General features: G+C 40.7%; 1 protein-coding gene across 1 annotated transcript in view; it reads right to left on the bottom strand.

The window, feature by feature from the left end:
• The window catches only part of LIN7A (lin-7 homolog A, crumbs cell polarity complex component), a 392447-nt gene that overhangs the window by 124352 nt on the left and 245433 nt on the right, over positions 1-22662 (bottom strand). The window lies entirely within an intron of this gene.

Genomic DNA, 22662 nt, shown 5'->3' with positions numbered 1-22662 from the left:
TTAAAGGAACTCTTCTCTAGGAAGCCTTTCCTGCCCCTACGAGGCTGGATTAATAGCTCTTTCCTATGCACGCTCATACAAGCCTGTGCACATCTCTATTACAGCCCTGGACTTCCTGTCTCCTCTCTAGACTGTAACTACAGGCAGTTTTATTCAACCGTATAGCATTCTTACTTCTCAGAGTTCTTAGCATACCCCACTCACTCAATGAATGATTGTTGCAGGAATGAATACATGAGTGAACGAAGGAATGAACAAACATGAATGGATGGATGAATGAAATATACTCCAAAACATAGAGGGAATGACTTACTTCATCAGGAAAGACTTTACAGAGAAGACAGAAATACTTGTTGGGACTTTAAGCATTCTTTAATTCACTTAGTAAAGTTTTCTTGAGGGACTTCTCAGTGCCATATGCTTTTCTAGGTAATGGTAAGTACAGGAAGTCCAGAGCAAAAACGTCAAGGTCTCTACTGTCAGATCTTATAGAGTAGGGCTAAAGAGACTATAAACAACAGACTAATAAACAAATAAATGATAAATAAATAATAAGTAAATAAAAACATTTTAGGTAGTGATAAGTGCTATGATGAAAATAAAACAGTATTATATGAAAGGGCATGAATAAGGGCAAAAATGAGTACAACTTTTCCAGAGTTTAACTTAATCAAAAACTCTTTATAATTTTGTTAACTGATTCTGTTCAACTCTCAAGCTTGCAGCTTACTCGAGGTGTTAAAGCTGTCTTCTGGAAGGCACATTGCTCTAGTTGGGCAAGATCTTCAGCACCTTGCTGCTCCTTGCTCTCCTACTCCAAAGTTTCTGCCCTTTTCTACTCCACACTCAACAAAACCCCTTCCTCTTACTCAGTTAAGCCTAAAATCAAACTCCAAATCTCTTAGCAAACAAGCTGTTCCCCTTTCTGTCTCCCTAGCCAAATGATCCAAGAAGAAGACAAGAAAATAAAGGAGAAAGTGGTGTCTTATGTTTGGGCTTTAGAGTTTTAAAAAAATGTGTTGTGGGGTTGGCGGTCAGCAGGCACTGAGGGAAAAGTATCTTCCTCTTAAATGGGATAAACAACACTGCGGCTGTCCACACAGATATGTAATAGATCTCTGGGTGGCATGAGATGAATGGCAACCCAAAATTCTTCTGCAAACCTACTTAACAATAATCAAGGAATTTACATGCTGGTCAACCCAGAATACATATTACAATTTTAAAACATCTAATGAAAGCACTGAAGTGTCAACAGAGTTGTCAAAATTCTCTCTTTGAATGTGAGCATGTTCAATTCAGGCATTTCATGACTCATACCCATAAGCATTGTGGTTATGTTCTATAATAATCCCAAAACTCATTATAAGAACTATGGATGAGTCAAATGCCACTCACATTTATTTCTTAGTAAGTTGTGCTCTTCCAAAAAGTAATGCATAGATTTTAGATACTCAGACTAACAACAGGTCATATTTGTTGACTGAAACATCACTGAGCACGGATTATAAAATCTATTATTCTAGCTTCTGCATCACTAAGGCAAAAAATTCAGTTTCATGGTAAATTTAAGATGCCTATATTACATGCAGAATTTCTCAATATAACATGCTGCTTCCAAGTTGGATTTTTTAAGTGAAAAAATAAGCACTTTAAGAAAGCTGTACTGGGCTTCCCTGGTGGTGCAGTGGTTAAGAATCCGCCTGCCAATGCAGGGGACACAGGTTCGAGCCCTGATCCAGGAAGATCCCACATGCCGCAGAGCAACTAAGCTTGTGCACCACGACTACTGAGCCTGCGCTCTAGAGCCCACTAGCCACAACTATTGAGCCCACATGCCACAACCACTGAAGCCCGTGCCCCTAGAGCCTGTGCTCCGCAACAAGACAAGCCACCACAATAAACCCGCGCACTGTAACAAAGAGTAGCCCCCGCTCGCCGAAACTAGAGAAAGCCTGCGCACAGCAACGAAGACACAATGCAGCCAAAAATAAATAAATAAATTTATATATATAAAAAAAGGAAAGCCATGCTAAGAGATTAGATCTTAAAAGTTCTCATCACTAGAAAAAAAAAATTGTAACCACGTATGGGGACTGATGTTAGACTTACTGTGCTGATGATTTTGCAATATACACAAATACTGAATCATTATGTTGCTCCCTTGAAACTAATACAATGTTATATGTCAATTACACCTCAATAAGAAAGGAAAAAAAGAAAACAATGCAAAAAGGGGAGTAAATGAAAGCTGTGCTGTTCCACTAAAATACAATGACAAGTATTTTCCATTTATTGATTCACTCAACAAATATTAATAAAAACCTACTACGTAACCTTGCATTGTGCTAATTGCTGGAATGAAATGGAATGTACTTTCTAATTAGGAAGATATTAAATAATTATTCAGATAAAAGTTAAATTAGAAAGGATACAGTGGTTACCAAGGAAGAATATATGGTGCTTTAAAAGCAAGTGATAGGGACCCTGATATAGTTTAGAAAGTCAGGAAGGCTTCCCTGAGGAAGAAATAAATAATGTGAGATTTAAGGGAATTAACTGAGTGATTAGCGGGTAGCTGGGGTGTGGGATTAGGGAAGAGATTTCCAAGCAGAGGAACTGCATACCAAGCCCCTGCACCAAACTGGGTTCCATCAAAAGGGCCAGTGTGGATGAAAAGGATCACTTTGAGATGAAACTAGAGAGGTATGCTGAAGCCAGACCTTGTAGGATCCTGGTAGCCACTTTAGATATATTGGTCTTTGACTTAAGAACAACAGGAAGCCCTTGATGCATTTGAAGCAGAAGAATGATAATATGGTTTGTCATGGGTCATGTTTGAAATAATTTTTTGTTAAGTATGCCTCATCCTACATTTTAAAAGAATGAATAAAAACTGTTTTGCTGTGCTTAAAGTGGTAAACAAGCTTTCCCACCGAAAGTGTTCTTTTGCTTGTAAACATGTTTTTCTCACTAGTTGTTAAAGTTGTAAACATGTATACTCCATTTTGGGTAAGCATAGAGCACTTTGGTTAAAGAAGATAAACACCTGCTGTGCCTCAAAGATGCAAACATATTTTGAAAAAATAAAAGTTCTGGAATATATTCATAAGGAGTGATAGAACTTGCAAAAACATTATATAATCAATGATGTAATGGCTTATGTAACTTTGGGTCTAACCAATCAAAATGAGGCTGATACAACTGCAAACCAATTGAATATGAGGCCCTTCCAGAGTGCCCAGTTTCCCCAATTAGCTTATAGGTCTCCTGACCAGACTATGAGGCACATTGAATCGCCAAGTCCTCGAGAGTGTGCAGAGCTGCCTGCAAACCACCACGTGCAGACCATTAGGTAAGTCTTGCAAGTGACACCATGAGACACACCTGCTGGGAGTGAGCAGTGGCTAAGCTAGAGAGAAAGACTGTCAGTCACTGGACAGATAGCTTATGCACTCTACCCCCATTCCATGTTGCTTGCTTGCAGATGTTTCTTAGCTTCTTTACAAAATAAAAAAAGTGAAAGCCTTTTGAGCTAAGTGGTATTTATCTGCAGTTTCCCTTGGTCTTGTCAACTCATCAAATCCCCAAACCTAGGTCCTTGTTTGGACCTGAGGTATATTTCCATAGACTGAAAAAGGCATGCCTTTAGAAAATCTCTTTTAGACTAGATGAAGAACTGCCTCCCGGGACACCCTTTCCTTGTTTTGCTAGTTTTTCTTCATCTCCCTGATCTAAAAATGTTGTTGTGACTCAGGCATCAGTGTCTTATATTGCTATAATTATTCCCTCAGTGAAATCATTCAATCTCATGGCTTTACATATTATCAAGTGGTGAAGGCTCCCAAACTTATATCTCTAGTCTAGCTTTTTCTCTCTGAACTATAAACTCATAAATCCAACTGTCTGATGAACCACTCTACTTAAATGTTTAATAGGCATCTCAAACTGCACATGAACAGAACTGAATTTTTTATCTTCCTCATGCAGTAAATGACAATACATTATTTCAGCTACTCAGGCAAAAAAAAAAAAAAAAAAAAACCCAAAACAAACAACAACAACAAAAAACCTTTGTGTAATCTTTGCCTCTCTTTATTTCATGCACTATAATGATTTATCAAAAAATCCTTTTGGCTCCACCTTCTAAATATACCGAAAACCAAAGAACTTCTTATCACCTCTATTGCTACCATGTTGGTTTAAATTACCACTTTCTCACACAATATTATTGTGAGACTCACTTACCTAGTCTCTGCTCCTGCCTTGCCCTTTTCCGTCTATTCTCAACATAGTAATCAGAAAATTCCTAATGAAGCATACATCTGATCACATTATTCCTCTGCTCAAATACTTCAATAATTTCTCATATAATTCAGCACAAGGATCTACATAGTCCTTGAAGAGGTATTTCCATGTCACTTCTCTACTCTCACCTGTACTGCTCTTTCCCCTCCTTGCTGTTTATTGCACACATTCGTTCACTCCTACCTCGGGACTTGAGCTTACTCTTTCTGTACCTGGAATACTCTGCCTCCAAATACCCATGTGGCTCACATCCTCACTTCCTTTAGGGCTTAAATCAAATGTCACCTTCTCTGAACACAGAGGTGTTCCTTGACATCCCCCATCCTTGCACATGTCTTACCCCTCATTTCCTGCTTTATTTTTCTCCTGTAATTATTACCATCCAACATAATCTATATTTACTCATTTATCTTGTTTATTATTTGTCTCTACCATTACAATATAAGCTCCTGAGGACATTTTTTGTCCATTATATTTTCCCTTATTATCTCCAATGGCCTAGAAAATTGCCAGACCCTTAGCTGCTGCTCAATGAATCCACACTGAACAAAAGAATTCGGGTTCAGGGCATGATGAGTAAAAGTGTGGTGAATGCATTCAATAAAGTACTAGGCAGCAGGCAGAAGTACTTAATTAGATGTACAAATAGCATCATGGATAAATTTTAAGAGCATAGTGTTGAATAAAGAAAAAATAAGATAGAGAGTATAATCTCTTGCATTATGACATTTACACAGTTTCTAAGCCCATTATGCTGAAATAGTATCATATTTATTAACAAGTATATATACCTACATGAATAAGCAGAATGAGAGAAAAGAATGGTGATGCGAAGTACAGGGAGAAAAAAATATGAAATAAGAGAAGAACATTGCATGGACTGATGACGACAGTGTGCCATGAGCTGAGAAATATGAGTCACCCAATTCTTGACACCTGGGGTCCCTAAATAACCACACACACCAACAGGAATCACTCTTACTGTAGAGTGGGGAATGACTTTTAGGGGGCAAAAGCCAATGTAAAGTATCTAGTTAAGAATCCATAGCGATTGTCCACGCGAGGTATGGTGGTTGGTAGAATAAAAGGGGAGATGAGAAGAAGTGGATGCATTTAAAAGATACCGGGGAGGTAGGGACTTCCCTGGTGGCACAGTGGTTAAGAATCCCCCTGCCAATGAAGGGGACACGGGTTCGATCCCTGGTCCAGGAAGATCCCACATGCCACAACTACTGAGCCCGCATGCCACAATTACTGAAGCCTGCGCGCCTAGAGCCCGTGCTCTGCAACAAGAGAAGCCACCGCAATGAGAAGCCCGCGTACTGCAACGAAGAGTAAACCCCGCTCACTGCAACTAGAGAAAGTCCGCGTGCAGAAACAAAGATCCAATGCAGCCAAAAATAAAATAAATAAAACAAATTAAAAAAAAAAAGATACTGGAGAGGTAAAAATCTATAGGGTCTGATGCTGGATTGGCTATTGCATGAGGAAAGATAGGGAGATTTCAAAGATAATTCCTAGGTTTCTGATTCTGATGTTATCATTTGCTAAAAAAGCAAATATTAGCATAGGAATTTCCTCATCATTTTTGATGTTTCTATATTTATAATTTTTATCATCTACTTGAAATACATTCAGATAGTAGTGTTCATGAAGCTAACACTATAGTATTTTTTATCGATAGATGCTTGAATTACGTCTTATGGAATTCATACTTCATATTTTCTGATTCATTTCAACTTCAGATAAAATGATGAATTAAATTGAGTCCAGTTAGCACTTTAGATTACGGGACGTTACTATATTAAAAAAATAATCGTTAAAGCTTCAGGATTCAGGGCTTTGTACTTTGCAAAGCATTACTTAAACAAATTGAGGTAGTGACAAATGAAGAGCACAGAGTCTGATAACATAAAATGAAACCCACAGCAATTATTTGCAGTTGGTTGAGGTCAATTTAGTTGAAGCGTCTTGCAAGAGATAAACACACACACATATTTAAACTGAAATTTAAAAGTGGCTGTCTCTAAGTACTGAAATTAATCATTCCTATTCTCATCTTTCTATGGCACCCTATACCTTTATGATAGCACTTAGCACTTTCTGCCGTGAATTATAATTATTGGTGTTGTATGTCTGTGCCACCTACTCAATTATAACCTTTCACAGGGAAAAGAAAATACCTCATTTTTTGTATCCTACTTGCCACCCACACATTGCTTAGTGCATAATGATCACTCAATATATGTTTGTTGAATTTAGTTTTATATACATATATATATATATATATATATATTTTTTTTTTTTTTTGTGGTACGCGGGCCTCTCACTGTTGTGGCCTCCCCCGTTGTGGAGCACAGGCTCCGGACGCGCAGGCACAGCGGCCATGGCTCACGGGCCCAGCCACTCCGCGGCATGTGGGATCCTCCCGGACCGGGACACGAACCCGTGTCCCCTGCATCGGCAGGCGGACTCTCAACCACTGCGCCACCAGGGAAGCCCGATTGAATTTAGTTATCTTTTAAATTATCCATTTTAACTTCTGCTGAGACATTTTCTTTTAATAGACTGGATCCGAGCCAGTTTTCCTAAGGAAATGAAAATGACTTTATAAGCGTGAGCTTATATTTGATGAACCTGACTGCTAGACCCTGAAGCATTGTAAAATACATTTTGAAACTCCATTCAAAGAATTTGTCATGTTCTTTTCTCTTAGATTTTCCCCCCATTCTTGTTACTCTTACTGTTCTGACCCAATTATACTCCTGGCATCTGAAAAGCAACTCTTCGGCAAGAAATGATGATAGAAATCTGTGTTAACAGAGGTTTGAATTTTGCCAATCTCACATAAAAGAGGAAAACAAGTGAATTTATATGTGAAAGTGCTTAAAACAGTGACCAATAAATCTTCAATGTATCTTAATTCCTCTCTATACACTACTTCTCTCCCCCTACTCCAATTCAGTCGTTCAGCAAATATTGAGTATTTGTGGTAGTTGGGACACATCCATCAATCAAACAAACCAAAATACCTGCCACTGTGGAGTTTACATTCAAGGAGGGAAATAGACAAAATAAAATAAGCAGCATAAAAGATGGAGGGAAGGGGGAGTGAATATAGACACACATGTATGTTGTTGGAGGTGATGAGTACTAAGGAACAAAAGGTTAAGTAGAACAGGGTATTATGGTCTGGGGATGTGGCGGGGTGTGGACAGGCAGGTTGCAATATTAAACTGAGTGGTAAGAGTAGACCACATTGTGAAAATAAGACCTGAACACAGCTTTGAAGGATCTGCAGGAATTAGTCAAACAGGGGAGGGTATTCTGGGCAGAGAGAACAGCTAGCTCAAAGGCCTGAAGGTGGCCATGCCTGATATTTTTGAGGAACAGCATAGAGGCCAATGTGATTGGAGGGGAATGAGCTAATGGTAGGACTTGAGACAGAGAAGTGAGAGCTGGGTTACAGGAAGCCTTGAAGGACATTTTAAGTACCTTGGCCTTTATTCCTGGTGAAGAGTCATTACAGAGTTCTAAGCAGAGGAGTGACACTATGACTTTTATTTTTAAAGGATCTGGATGCTGTGTTGAGAATAGATTGGGGGTGGGTATGGGGAATCAGGGAGACCAGTTAGGAAGTTACTACAGTAATTCAAGTGAGAGATGGTGTCTGGGACCAGGATGATGGCAATGGAATTAGTGAAAAGCGGTCAGCTTCTGGATACATTTTGAAGGTCGAGGCAACAGAATTATCTAACAAACTGGAAGTAGGATGTGAGAGAAAAAGTGGAGTTGGGGGTCACCCCAATGCACATGCCTTAAAAAAAAGTGGCAGGTTGGAGCTGCCACAAATTAAGATGAGAGGGTACTGAATGGGGGGTGAGGTAGTCAGAAGTTCAATTTGGATGTACTAGATTTGAGATGTCTATTAGTCATTTGAGAACTTACCTTTGAACTTCTTGGTTGAAAAAGAGCTTTGAGACTACAGTAAATAGAGTATTTGTCTGTCTAATCAATAACATGTCTTTACAAATTAAGAGGTTCATTTGTGGAAAGGATTGGATGGCTTGCATAGGGCTACACAGCATGACAATTGTTGTCACGAACAGTTGTTCTTTCAAACTTCAACCTAGTCATGGTCAGATTGCACAACCATAGCCATGGTCAGAATCCTCTGGCCTACTGAAGGGAAAATCTGTCAAGGGTAATGATTCCAGTCACCCGAGAAGGGGCTTATGGGAAACCTCCCTTGTAACAAAGACATACAACTAGCACTCATTAAGAGTTTGCATCATGCCAGACACACTGTCCCGTGATCTCACTTAAGGCTCACAGCAGGCCCGTGGGCTTGGTAACTTTTTCCCCCATCTTACATAAAAGGAAAAGAAATTACACAGAGATTAAGCAATTTGCTAGTAAGGCGCAGAGCTGGGATTTAAATCCAGCATTCTGACTTCTGAGTCTCAAGTTCTGTACCTTCTCCCTTCTCCCTGCAGCTTAAGTGTTCAAGTCCTATAAAAACGCAGTCAGTGCTCAGAAGGGTAACTTTGAAAGCCAGTCACCATGTCTTTTATGGCAATTGAGGATATGACAACAGGTGTTTTGACAGAGGGAGGAGCAATCACGTGACTACTCGGCACTCAGGGAAGATGGGGGGCTGGGGTTACAGAGAGTGTAAGAGTTAAAGACCTGGGAGGGGGAAGATTAGAACGCCCAGATTTCAAAGACTAGTTTTCCAACTTGATTCTACGAAAGACTAATTATCCGTTGGAGAAGACCTGTTTAAATAAAACCCAGGGAAGGTTTTACAACATTAAGGGATTGTAGTCATACCTCGGATATATTGCAGGTTCAGCTCCACACCATTGCGATAAAGTGAGTCACAAAGTTTTTTGATTTTCCAGTGCCTGTAAAAGGTATGTTTATACTATACTGTAGTCTACTGAGTGTGCAGTAGCATTATGTCTAAAAAAAAATGTACATACCTTAATCAAAAGATTGCTAAAAGATACTAACCATCATCTGAGCCTTCAATGAGTCATAATCTTTTTTGCAATAGTAACATTAAAGTTCACTGATCACAGATCACCATAACAAATATAACTGAAAAGTTTGAAATTGTGAGAATTACCAAACTGTGACACAGAGACACGAAGTGAGCAAATGTTGTTGGAAACATGGTGCCAATATACTTGCTCATCTCAGGGTTGTCTCAGACTTTCAATTTGTAAAGAAAGCAGTATCTGCAAAGCACAATAAAGTGAAGTTCAGTAAAATGAGGTAGGCCTATATTTTAAATTAAATGAAAAATACATATCATGGTGATCTTGTGTATTAAAGAATAATTTGTTTAAACTTGCCTAGAAACAAGAATTTTATACTGCAATTTTATTGATTTATAGTTGATGGAGTGGAGTTTAATTTAAAATGTGCCAATGACTAAACTAAACTCTTTATTGGCACTTACACATGAAGTTAAATTGAGAATTCACTTTTCTTCTTTTTGCAGCTAGCCTTGCTATGACTAGAGAGAACTTCTAGGGATGCCTCTGTCAGTAGATTAACTACGGTGACAACCCACAATGTTCACCTTCTTTAGACACTTCAAGTAATTCCAGGAAGCAGGGGCGGTACATGTGGACATCTTTCCTTTTATTAGTACTTGCTCACTTTCAGAGAGGAGACCCTGCCTCTTCAATCCAAACCCACAAAGTATATGACAGTTGATAAAGTCTTTAAATATATTGAGATGGAAAATGGCTGAGACGTTTTGTTTTAGCGTATGCCTTCTGGCATCCTTTATTTTTGAAAACAAAAGCACTACTGTTTGTCAATCACTTTATGTCTTCGGCTTTATTTACGCTCCTTTTGTTGTAAGTTTTTGACATTTTCATGTTCAAGTGATTGAAGAGCCTTCATTGCAAGGCATTTGTCTGCTACCTGGTGGTCAGATGGAAAATTGCACTTTCAAGCACTAAAAAACCATGTGTGTATTTCTGAATCACATTAAAAAATAATAATAATATTTCAAATTGGCATTCAGAAGTCCATTGTCTTTCATTTTATCAGTAGGTGTGTCCTGCATTAGGTTAAATCATTGTTTTCTTAATTTCGCTGAGGCTTCAAATATCCCTTTCATTATAATATCCTAACATTTATACAGAGAAATTTTTATTTGCTTAATTTCAAGTGTACAGAGCTATAGTCTGGGATATCAGTTATTAAGGAGAAAAAAGGAGAAAAGCAAGATTAAGGGTCATTCCTAGAATTGGGAGGGAGACTGACGTTTCACAAGATGCTTCTGAATTGCTGGAATGGTAGGTAAGACCTAGGCTTTTCTCTGGTTTGTCTTCTTTATAACACATACACACACATGAAGAAGACAGGCTTTTTTTGGCAGTGATTATTCATTTTTTATAATTTTCCATTTTGATATCCAGGCCCAAAGTGGTGTGGCAACTGTTCAGTCTAACTCAGTACCCCTAGAAAGACAAATGCATCAGCTTCTCTTCTCTAGGTTTTCTCTCCTATAAGTTAAGTTCCCAAATCCCCTAAAACATATGCACACCCAACAGGAGGTAGGTTTACCTACCCATCTGCAAGTAACTCTGAAAATCCGTAAGCAGAAGCAGGATGACTGTGACACTAATGAGGCTTAAAGCTTGGGGCTCCTCACTTGCAGCAGCCAGCCCTGCGAGAGGCCCGAGCAAATGTTTTCACATTATCATGTGTTCCTATACGATTAGCAAAAAATAAAGCATTTTAACGTAATCCGTCAAAACCATTTTTCACTGACTGGCACTTCTTTATATTTCCCCCACAGTGGCCTTGGGCATTTTAGGTTTGGGACAAGGGCACGATGAGTTGCGGATACTCCATTTTAATTGTAATTTATAAAGCAAGTTTGGAATGTTTCAATAAAACAAGGGAGAAATTATAAACTCTTGATGTGGATATATATGGATATTATTGTACCACTTTAAAATGTATTTAATAATGAACTGAGAGGACATATAAATTCACATGAGTGAAACATGAAAAGAAAAGGTCACAAAAATGAGTGATTGGGACTTCCCTGCTGGTGCAGTGGTTAAGAATCCACCCGCCAATGCAGGGGACATGGGTTCGATCCGTGGTCCAGGAAGATCCCACGTGCCACGGGGCAACTAAGCCCGTGTGCCACAACTACTGATCCTGTGCTCTAGAGCCCGTGAGCCACAACTACTGAGCCCATGCACCACAACTACTGAAGCCCACGCATTCTAGGGCCTGCGTGCCACAACTACTGAGCCCACGTGCTGCAACTACTGAAGGCTGTGCACCTAGAGCCCGTGCTCCGCAATAAGAGAAGCCACTACAATGAGAAGCCAGCACACTGCAATGAAGAGTAGTCCCCGCTCATCACAACTAGAGAAAGCCTGCATGCAGCAACATGGCCAAAACAAAAATTAAAAAATGAATAAATAAATAAATAAAATAAAAACTATGACCAAAAAAAAAAAAAGAAAGAAAAAAAATGAGTGATAAAATCAATACAAATTAATCTGATATTGAGGAGTGAATTACAACAAAACAACAAATCAGATCATATCCAAAATCGTATTTTATTAAGAGGTAAAGATAAGCTTGAATAAAAGTAATAAGTAGGCTCTTGGCTTGATAATCCAGTCAAAAGGAAGTATTCTATATGAACAGAGTGGGAAAAGATAAACTGCTTGCCAATTTGGTAAGAAATACTGCGAGAAAAAGAAAACTTTAAAAACTCTCAATGCACTACCACTACAGTGAGGACATCAGTAACAAAGTGTTTAGAGAGTATTGCCCTAAAATAAATAGACTGCCAGATATTTCTCCAGCAACAATGAGTTTATTTGGCATCAGCAGAGAATTGCAACTCGGTCTGCAACCACATGAGCCACTTGAAGTCCCTGAGTAACAAGAGAAGGAGAACACCTTTACAGAGGGAAAAGCGAAGTTGGGAGGGTTGTGGAAAACAGAGGCCATGGCTTTTCACTGGCCAAGTCCCTGCCAGGGAAGGAGAGGAGTCTTTCTTCTTCCAGGTGGGCTCTGCTATCCTCATAGAGCATGAGAGCTCCCTGTTCTGGTCTCCAGACTCTATTTAACGGAGGTTTCTCGTTATTAATTTTTTACAGGAGTACTGTCAATTCAAATAGAATTAATATTAAGATAAATCATGAGCAAAAACTGTCCTGAGACTTTATGACTTATATATGACAGAACGTTTTCCAAATTTAACCATAGTCCTAAAAAATTAATTTTATGTTCCAAATATCAAGTCATGAAGTTTTAAGAAACTCTACCAAAAACAAAAAACAACAAAAAAAAACAACAAAGTCTAATCAACCAGTTTAGAGGAGACTGCTAAATGATCTTTCTATTTTTTCCATGGAAAATATTATTAAGTCAATGTTGTATCAAGAGACAATTCATAGGGACTTCCCTGGGGGCACAGAATCCACCTGCCAATGCAGGGGACACGGGTTTGAGCCCTGGTCTGGGAAGATCCCACATGCCAGGAAGATCCCACATGCCACGGAGCAACTAAGCCCATGCGCCACAACTACTTAGCCTGTGTGCCACAACTACTGAAGCCCACATGCCTAAAGCCTGTGCTCCGCAACAAGAGAAGCCACTGCAATGAGAAGTCCACGCACTGCAACCAAGAGTAGCCTCCACTCACCCCGCAACTAGAGAAAGCCCACGTGCAGCAACGAAGACCCAACGCAGTCAACAATAAATAAATAATTTTACAAAAAAGAGAGAATTCATAGACAGCAAAAAAAAAAAAAAAAAAAAACCGAAGAAAAAGAACAAAAGAACGAGAAAGGGAAAGTTAGAAATTATGTAACATCTGGATTTTGTGGAATTTGTCAAGTTGTGAAAATTTATAATTTCTTGTGATTTCTTTCTCACTCTAAATAAATATGCAGTTTCACCTAATTTATATTTGCAACTTTTCTTTAAAAGCTTCATTTTCCACCTCTCCTCAGTATAAACTTCAGGTCCCTCAAAAGCAGAATTTACCCCTATACACACCTTCACTGTAACTGTTACCAATCATGGGTCCCTTCTCAATTCTTATAAACCAAGGTCTCTCTCTCTCACACACACATACACACACACACACTCAATTGTGATTTAATTTCCTCTAAGAATAAAGACCTGGGGGCTTCCATCGCTAATTATTAGAGAAATGCAAATCAAAACTACAATGAGGGGCTTCCCTGGTGGCGCAGTGGTTGAGAGTCCACCTGCCGATGCAGGGGACACGGGTTCGTGCCCCAGTCCGGGAAGATCCCACATGCCACGGAGTGGCTGGGCCGGTGAGCCATGGCCGCTGCGCCTGCGCTTCCGGAGACTATGCTCCGCAACAGGAGAGGCCACAACGGTGAGAGGCCTGCGTACCACCAAAAAAAAAAAAACAAAAACAACAAAAAACAAAACTACAATAAGGTACCACCTAATACCAGTCAGAATGGCCATCATCAAAAAGTCTACAAATAACAAATGCTGGAGAGGATGTGGAGAAAAGGGAACCCTCTTACACTGTTGGTGGGAATGTAAATTGGTGCAGCCACTATGGAGAACAGTACGGAGGTTCCTTAAAAAACTAGAGGTGCCATATGATCCAGCAATCCCACTCCTGGGCATATATCCCAAAAAGATGAAAACTCTAATTCAAAATGATACATGCACCCCAATGTTCACAGCAACACTATTTACAATAGCTGAGACATGGAAGCAACCTAAATTTCCATCAACAGAGGGATGGATAAAGCAGATGTGGTATATATATACAACAGAATATTATTCAGCCATAAAAAAGAACCAAATAATGCCACTTGCAGCAACATGGATGAACCTAGGGATTATGACACTAAGTGAAGTAAGTCAAAGACAAGTATCATATGATATCACTTATATGTGGAATCTAAAAAAAATGATACAAATTTACTTAATGAACTTATTTACAAAACAGAAATAGACTCACAGACATAGAAAACAAACTTACGGTTACCAAAGCAGAAAGGGGAGGGAGGGATAAATTGGGAATTTGGGATTAACAGATACATACTACTATATATACAATTTTGCTGTACACCCGAAGCATTGTAAAAAACTGTACTTCAATTTTTAAAAACTGGTTAAAAAAAAGACCCAGAGGCTTTCCAAAAGTCATTTCATTAACATAACGTAAGACGCCTTTATTGTTCTCAACACAGGAAGTACCAAAGGTTTTAGGAGCTTTCTGCCACAGAGGGGGTCAAAGACCAAACACAGTCTCCCCTCTGTATTCAACGGGGATTGGTTCCAGGACCCTCAGGGATACCAAAACCCAAGGATGCCCCAGTCTCTTATATAAAACGGTATAGTATTTGCACATAAACTATGCAGCACATCCTTCTGTATACTTCAGATCATCTATAGATTACTTTTAATATCTACTACAATGCAGATGTTATGGAAATAGTTGAAAATAAAATGTAAATGCTAGGTAAATAGTTGCAGGCATGTGGCAAACTTAAGTGTTGCTTTTTGGAACTTTCTGGAATTATTTTTCGCAATATTTTCTATCTGAAGTTGGCCGAATCCTTGGATGCAGACCTGGAGGATATGGAGGGCTGACTGTATTTTTTATTACAAATAATATCATCCAGGGCTGTGTCACAGGACCCAGTGGTAAGGCTAGGTAAGAATCATGAGATTGGAAATATACAATGTGCAGTGAATATTCAATTTACAAATCCCCTCAGTTTATGGCACACAACCACACAACCTTGCACAAGGTTAGTCACGCAAAGAAGAAAGAGAAAAAGAGGTAACGAACCACTCTGAAGAAGGATCCAGGAAGCAGCGCCTCAGCATGAGAGGTGGTCTCCAGTCCAGCAACTGGACTTGCGCTCATCCCGAAGTTGCCTTCTGTTCTGACAGAGCCTGCGGCAGCATCCCTCTGGAACAGCTCGCAACAGCCTAAAGCCTGGTCAAGTCGCTCATGGTCTCTTAAGGAGGCTGCTATTAGGGTGTAACAATTATGCCCCAAGGGGTCTTGCCTCTGTGAGATCTCCTGTTTCAGTGAAGTCTTTTCACGGACGTTACCAAACAAATTTCTTGTCTAAAGCAACACTCTAAGACACTCGCAGTCCAATATAGGACGTTTTGAAACTAATAATGGCAGTTCACACCGGCCATTGTGATTCCATTTTGAATTACTTAGCTTAAATCCTATGAGTTTCACACACGACGAGTAGAAATCATAACGCAAAAGAAATCACATCGTAATCGGCTATTGTAACAGCAGAACCAGCCCCAAACCGGCCTGGTCCTGTTTCTAACAAGATACTGAGTTGTTTTTCAGAGACAGACCAAAACTGCAAGTCATGCAGCCGGAGCACGCTCGGAGGAAAAAATTTTGACCTCACACAGTACCCGGAACCAAAAAGGAGCCAAAGTGCCAGGACATGACCGGAACCTGAAGGCAAGAACACTTTCAGAAGTGAAGGGTCCATACTTCCGGAAGATGTGCCGCTGAAGCCTCTTTATCGCATCTTGCCATAAATGGCCAAGTTCCAAAGCCCTGCAATGGAAACCTGCCCCGCCCGTGCTTCCGCATACCCGCCCTCCCCCACAACGCATAAAAAGCTTGACCTCATTTCAGATTGGGGGAAGACAGATTTGAGCCTCGCCTCCTTTCTCCTTGCCGGTCGACCTCTCAAAAACCAGTGCCATAGTACTGGCTTCTGTGATCTTCTGACAGTGAGCCGTTTATTCAGTCACACTGTTACCTGATTGGTTAAATTTTGAAGCAAGTCCTTTGCTAGAATTGGACTTTGATTCAAAGGTAAGGACTCACAAAAGGATAAAATAAGTTTAAAATTAGAGTGTAACAGAATTGTGATAGGATTTTTTTGTTTCTAACCGTTTTTTTTCAGAATCTCTATGCCTTGTGGGTTTTTTGTTTCTAACCTGTTATTTTTTCAGCAACGTTTACTTGAATTTCCCCCTTGCAATATCATGGACAGATTCCACAACTTTCTGGTAGCTTATTTTATTGAAATTAAACCCAATTCTATTTAAAACTGCAATTTTTATGTTTGATACACAGTCCTTCTCCAGAGTGTACCTAAGCTGTGCTGTTCGAAGTGTGGTTGACAGACTCTTTTTGGTCCATGAGGTTTGCTACTGGTAAGAGGCAAAGTAAGTGAGAATAAGCATTTAGCAGCTTGTGGAGTAACTTGACATTGATCTAACATCCAAGCCCATCCAAGCCCTTCCTCTAAGGTCTACACTCCATCACATGGATACAGTGCCACTGCTGAGGCCCTTATCTGTGAATCCTGAAGGCCACAGGGAACTGGAATGAAGTGGAGATTTGTCCCCATCTTCTTCCCAGGCACCACATTCCCTTCAAGCCCTACTGGCACAAACCCTGAAGGGGGTCCCCCCTAACTTCCATCTCTTTGTTCATGTATGTCCCCACACCCCACATGTCAAAGCTCTCCTAAGAACCCTCTCATGGCACTCAGCTGTAGAAGCAATGGCAACATCAGGGAACAATAGATCTCTGCAGCTCAGTAGCCATTCATCTGGGGAGTGAGGTTCTAGTAACTTTTTTCTTTTTTATTTAATTAATTGATTTGGGGGGGCTGTGTTGGGTCTTTGTTGCTGCACGCGGGCTTTCTCTAGTTGCAGTGAGTGGGAGCTACTCTTTGTTGCGGTGCAAGGGCTTCTCATTGCGATGGCTTCTCTTGTTGCAGAGCACAGGCTCTAGGCATGCAGGCTTCAGTAGTTGTGGCTCGCAGGCTCAGTAGTTGTGGCTTGCGGGCTTCAGTAGTTGTGGCCCACGGGCTCTAGAGCGCAGGCTCAGTAGTTGTGGCGCACGGGCTTAGTTGCTCCGTGGCATATGGGATCTTCCCGGACCAGGGCTCAAACCCGTGTCCCCTGTGTTGGCAGGCAGATTCTTAACCACTGTGCCACCAGGGAAGCCCCTAGTGACTTTTTTTCTTACAGTCACCTCTACTCTTTATGAGAGAGTGTCTTGAAGCTCCCCTCTCTCACATGGCTTAGCCTGGTTGGGAGTGGAAGTGGAGATTGAAAGCTTTCTCTCCAAAAACTGCATTTTTTCTCTCTCTCTCTCTGTCTCTCTCTCTGTCTCTCTCTCTCTCTGTTGCTGTGGTGTTTGGTGGTATGAGAGAGGTTGAAGTTAGTGGGGCTAATTCAACTACCTCTTAGAAAGTCCAAGGCTTTCTTTAGATTATAGGAACATATGATAAATTCTGATTTCAGCTTCAGGCCTTAGCCATCATTCTGAACAATAGAAAAACAAATTCTCTCAACATCCTGTTATATCTGCCTCAGTGGATTACATTCTGTTTGAGAGGAAAAGGTTGAAACCACCTGTGATGGTTAATCTTATGTGTCAACTTGACTTGGCTAAGAGATGCCCAGAGACCTGGTAAAATGTTTCTGGGTGTGTCTATGAGGGTGTTTCTGGAAGGGATTAGCATTTGAATCAGTAGACTGAGTAAACGTCACTCTCACCCGTGCAGGTGGGTAGTCATCCAATCCATTAAGGGCCAGAAATAGAACAAAAAGGCAGAGGAGGGGTGAAATTACTCTTTGCTTGAGTTGGGACATCCATCTTCTCCTGCCCTCTGATATAGACGCTCCTGGTTCCAGTTGGCAGGTGGCGGATCATGGGACTTCTCAGCCTCCATAGTCACAGGAGCCAATTCCCATAATAAATCTCCTCTTATATACATCTATCTGTTTATCCTTTTGGTTCGGTTTCTCTGGAGAACCCCAACTAACACATCATCCTATTAGCTGTCGCCTTCTACATGGGCAGCTGGGAACCCAAGCAGCAACTATGCAGAGTAGTCTGACTTCTGAGGAGGGACGGCAACCCAGAGTTCAGGGAATTCCTGACTTTGGACTCAGTTGTTTCCTTTTCTAATAGTAAGCCACATCTAGACTTCCATATGCAGGTAGTCTATTTCTCTAAAATAAAAGATGTTGCAGGAATTAAAATGTGTTAATATATGTGAAGCTCTTAGAACAGTGCTTGGAACATGGTAAGCACTTAATAAATGTTAACTGTTAACTATAACTTTGCCTACTGAGGATTCTTTACCAATCATCTTATTTCAGTAAAAGTACTCTTGTGGACTGATTGCAAAAATGGCTCTTTTCTGTCTCTCTGTGTATGCGTGCCCTTTGCAATGAACTTCTCCTGTCAAAACATAGAGACTTGGGCTTCTCTGGTGGTGCAGCGGTTGGGAGTCCGCCTGCCGATGCAGGGGACATGGGTTCGTGCCCCGGTCCAGGAAGATCCCACATGCCGTGGAGCGGCTGGGCCCGTGAGCCATGGTCGCTGAGCCTGCACGTCCGGAGCCTGTGCTCTGCAACAGGAGAGGCCACAACAGTGAGAGGCCCGCGTACCGCAAAAAAAAAACAACCCCAAATCATAGAGACTTCGCCCCCAGTCCTTGAATCTGGGCTGGCCTTGTGACTTGCTGTGGTCAATAGAATGTGGTGGAGGTGACATTGTGTCGGTTTAACTCTCAAAAGGCTTTCTGGACTTTTGCTCTCTCTTGAATTCTTTCCCTTTGCCATGGGAACACGCCCAAACGATCCTGCTGGAGGATAGGACACCATGTGGAGGATCGCTGAGGCACCTCAGTTGGGAGTCAGCCAACCAAGAAGCTGAGCTGCTGAGCTGATTCAGGGCGATTGATTATGGACACTTGGGGAAGCCCAGGCGGCCAAACCCACAAGGACTTCCTGTCTGAGCCCAGCCTAAATTGATGAGCTTCAGAATTAAGAACTAATACATGATTCTTGTTTTAAGCCAAGATTTGGGGTAATGCTCCTCCTCTAGTCAATGTCTATCTCCAGCTCCTTCCATACCTATCAAATCCCACTCAGATTTTACCACCCATTTCAACTGGTATCTCTTCTAAGAAGATTTTTCTAGTTTCTCTGTATTGTGTTATCTCACCTGTAATTGACCCCCTTTTTGATATCTGTGTCCATTTTGTGTTTCTTTTCCTAGCTTGCCTTGAGTAGAACTATTAGTGTGTTACTCTTTTTTGGCTTCCCTGCAGCTAACAAATGATACTCAGTAGACATGAGGTTGTGACCGGGGCTAGCCAATCATGCCACCTTTTCCCAGAGTGATTTGCCTCAGGTGGTGAGCACCAGAGCCAAGCAGGGCCATTCAGAGATTGCCTGTACGATACAGACTCTGAGAATAAGAGTCTAGTTTTCTTTTTAGACTAAGAGCTATAAGGATATATGCCTGGTACTGCAAGGACTAAGGGAGAAACAGACAAGGGAGAGAAACTGACTAGCAGGGAGAACAAGGGCCACAGACAAAAAGAGGAGACACAAGTAGAGCTGAGAAAGAGAGCGGAGGTGAGAATTCTATCAACACTGAGATCCCAGATCTGGCCTGCTTTGGCAATAGTGAATTCTGTTTTTCACTCAAGCTCTATTCAGTCTTGTTTTTGTTACTTGCAACAAAATGGAATCCTCCCAGTCATCCTGTGAGTTGAAGAAGGTCAATAAGAACCATCATCCTAGGGCTTTATCATTTCTAGGTAGGTAGACAACATCTTGTTTTGTCTAAATTGGGGCACTTCTGAGAGTTGAAGGGGGTGCTGTAATTATTCTGAGAAAACAGGTGTTAGCTGAGACTGTCCCTGGGTTTCCTAGAAAAAACAAATGAGCCTGGATCTGCAAAGCTGAGGAGCAGATACTAGAAACTTGTGTTACAAAAAATTCAGGTATAGACCATTTATGGGTCTCCTTCTATGGCAGCCAGTCAGCCTCTCACTCTTATAGCCCTTTTAGATACAACAATGCATTTAATGAACAGAAGCCCGTAGGAAGCACGATTTATTAGACAGGTAGCAATTAAACTCTCTGAAACAATGTTGCATTCATGTGGGATATTTCTTGAAGTTCTGTTTGTAATCATTCTAACTTAAAGAATGGAAAAAAGTGCATTTCTTTGTCTATGTATGGGAACGTTCCTTTAGGATATTGTGGTTTGTTTTCCTTAGGTTGGGGGGAGGGATTAAATTAATGTCATGTTTAAATTAAACACTGAACATGTTTGTTATATAAATGTCATACTCATAAAACAATGTGTTGGCAACACAAAATAACACAATGTGTGGCTAAGGCTAGTGAAATGTTTTGATTTCAATTAACTTTTATTTTTCCGGATAAGTTAAGGAGTTGAGACAATAGTAATTACTCTCCCAATCCCCCATTCCGAATGCAGTGGTTTGCGGGGGGAGGGGGAGGTCTAATGAAGAGTAGGTAGTTCTGTGTTCTGTTGGAGAGTAGCCATAGGGAGGACCATTAATACAGGACTGGAGTCCAGTTGAAAGTAGTATTATGGTGCCCATTTTGTTTGTTTGGCTGTTGACTTGCAACCCAGTTTTTTTGTTTGTTTGTTTGTTTTTGCGGTACGCAGGCCTCTCACGTTGTGGCCTCTCCCGTTGCGGAGCACAGGCTCCGGACGCACAGGCTCAGCGGCCATGGCTCACGGGCCCAGCCGCTCCGCGGCATGTGGGATCTTCCCGGACCCGGGCACGAACCCGTGTCCCCTGCATCGGCAGGCGGACTCTCAACCACTGCACCACCAGGGAAGCCCGAAAACCAGTTTTATCCTTCATCATTTCTCCCGCGGAATAAGTAACCAAATATGTGGGGATAAACCAGCAGTAAATCATTGTGTGTGTGTGTGGAGGGGGTGGTGGTGGTGATGGTCATCCAAAATGTTTACATCGACCTCCACATTCATCCTGAGAATAAAAATCAGATCAGAAAAACCTAGGAAATAAGTGATAAGGATTACCACTTTTATCGTTACTTTTTTTTTTAATCAAAATACTCAATAATTAAGGCTTTATTCTCTTTAAAAGTATCTGGTGTTGAGTTCTCAATTCAGATGAACTTCGCTGGTGAGCTACTGAGAACTGAGACCCCCAAAATAATCCGGAAGCCATTCTGTGAAGTTGACAAGTGAAGGTAAGTGAAGGTAATTCCTTTTATGAAATATTAAGCACCCACGCCATATGTAATTACTAATTGCAGGAGAAATCAAGATGATAAAGACACAAATGGGTATACTACAAGACAAGCTAAGAAAAGAGCTAAGGAGGGGTACAGATACCACAGTGGGATTTGATGATGGTTAATATCAGGCCTGGAAAAATTAGAAAAAGCTTCTTGGAAGAAGGACCATCTGAAATGGGCCTTAAAAGTTGAGGGTTTTTTTTTCAGGAGAAGGAGAGAGGCATTTCAGAAATAACCAAAAGCTCAGGGGAAGAAAAGTTTAGGAGTTTCCAGGAATAGGTAGTGGTCAACTTGGATGACAAGATAGAGCACGGCTGAAAAAGCAGTGCTATCTAGTCCGGAAATCCACATCTCAAACCATACTTGTGTCTAATGTTAGGATGTTAGCATAACCCCGCACATTCACACACACACACACCACCCCAAACAAATGTCTTGGAATTGGTGCATCATAATCTGATACAGTCCTGTATCTTCACCACAGAACACTGCTAGTCTCTCACTGCATTTCATTTCATCTAGAAGAAAAACTTGTGATATTTTTCAGTGTCATGGAACCCCGTGACTTCTATTTCACAGTCCATGTACCAGATTTCGGTACCATCACATTTCATGTTCTGTGTTTTGCCCTTGTAGATGGAGGGGTGGCACTATAGTGTTCTTCTCCAACATCATGTTAGTGTTTTGGTTCAGAGTCTTGACTAGAAATCTTAATTTTTTTGATGAGGGACCCCTTGGAGAATTTTGAGCAAAGGAATAGCTACAGGGGGAGTTATCAAGCATCAATATGTAGGGAAATTTATATGGGTAGACACAGTAATTGGGGAAACAGTTAAAAGCTCACAGAAGTCCTAGTAAAAAGTACTAAATTTCTGTTCATAGGTAGGAATATTGAAAATGGATAAGATAGTTGCAAGAGACTTTGTCAAAGTAGAATGTAAGAATTGATGTGAATGGCAAATGAGAAAGCTCAGTAGATTTGTACAGAGAACGGTAATATCATTAGTAAAAATAAAAGTGTCAAAAGGGAAGTAGAAGTTAAGTATCGTTTTGGACAAAAGGCTTATGAGTTTACTGTTGTATTACGTGTAAAGCTAAACTTTCCAGAATATTATTTGAAGGAGCTAATTAGCTGGTAGTAGGAAAGAATGATGAGGTAATAAAGTTTTCTTAAGAATACTCCTTGCTTCCACAAATATGAACCAGCATTTAAGTTGCATCATATGCCCATTTAACTGGGAGGGG

This window comes from Globicephala melas, chromosome 10 (genome assembly GCF_963455315.2).
Source record: "Globicephala melas chromosome 10, mGloMel1.2, whole genome shotgun sequence".
NCBI classification, from domain to species: domain Eukaryota; kingdom Metazoa; phylum Chordata; class Mammalia; order Artiodactyla; family Delphinidae; genus Globicephala; species Globicephala melas.
This window is presented reverse-complemented; position numbering and strand designations above follow the sequence as displayed.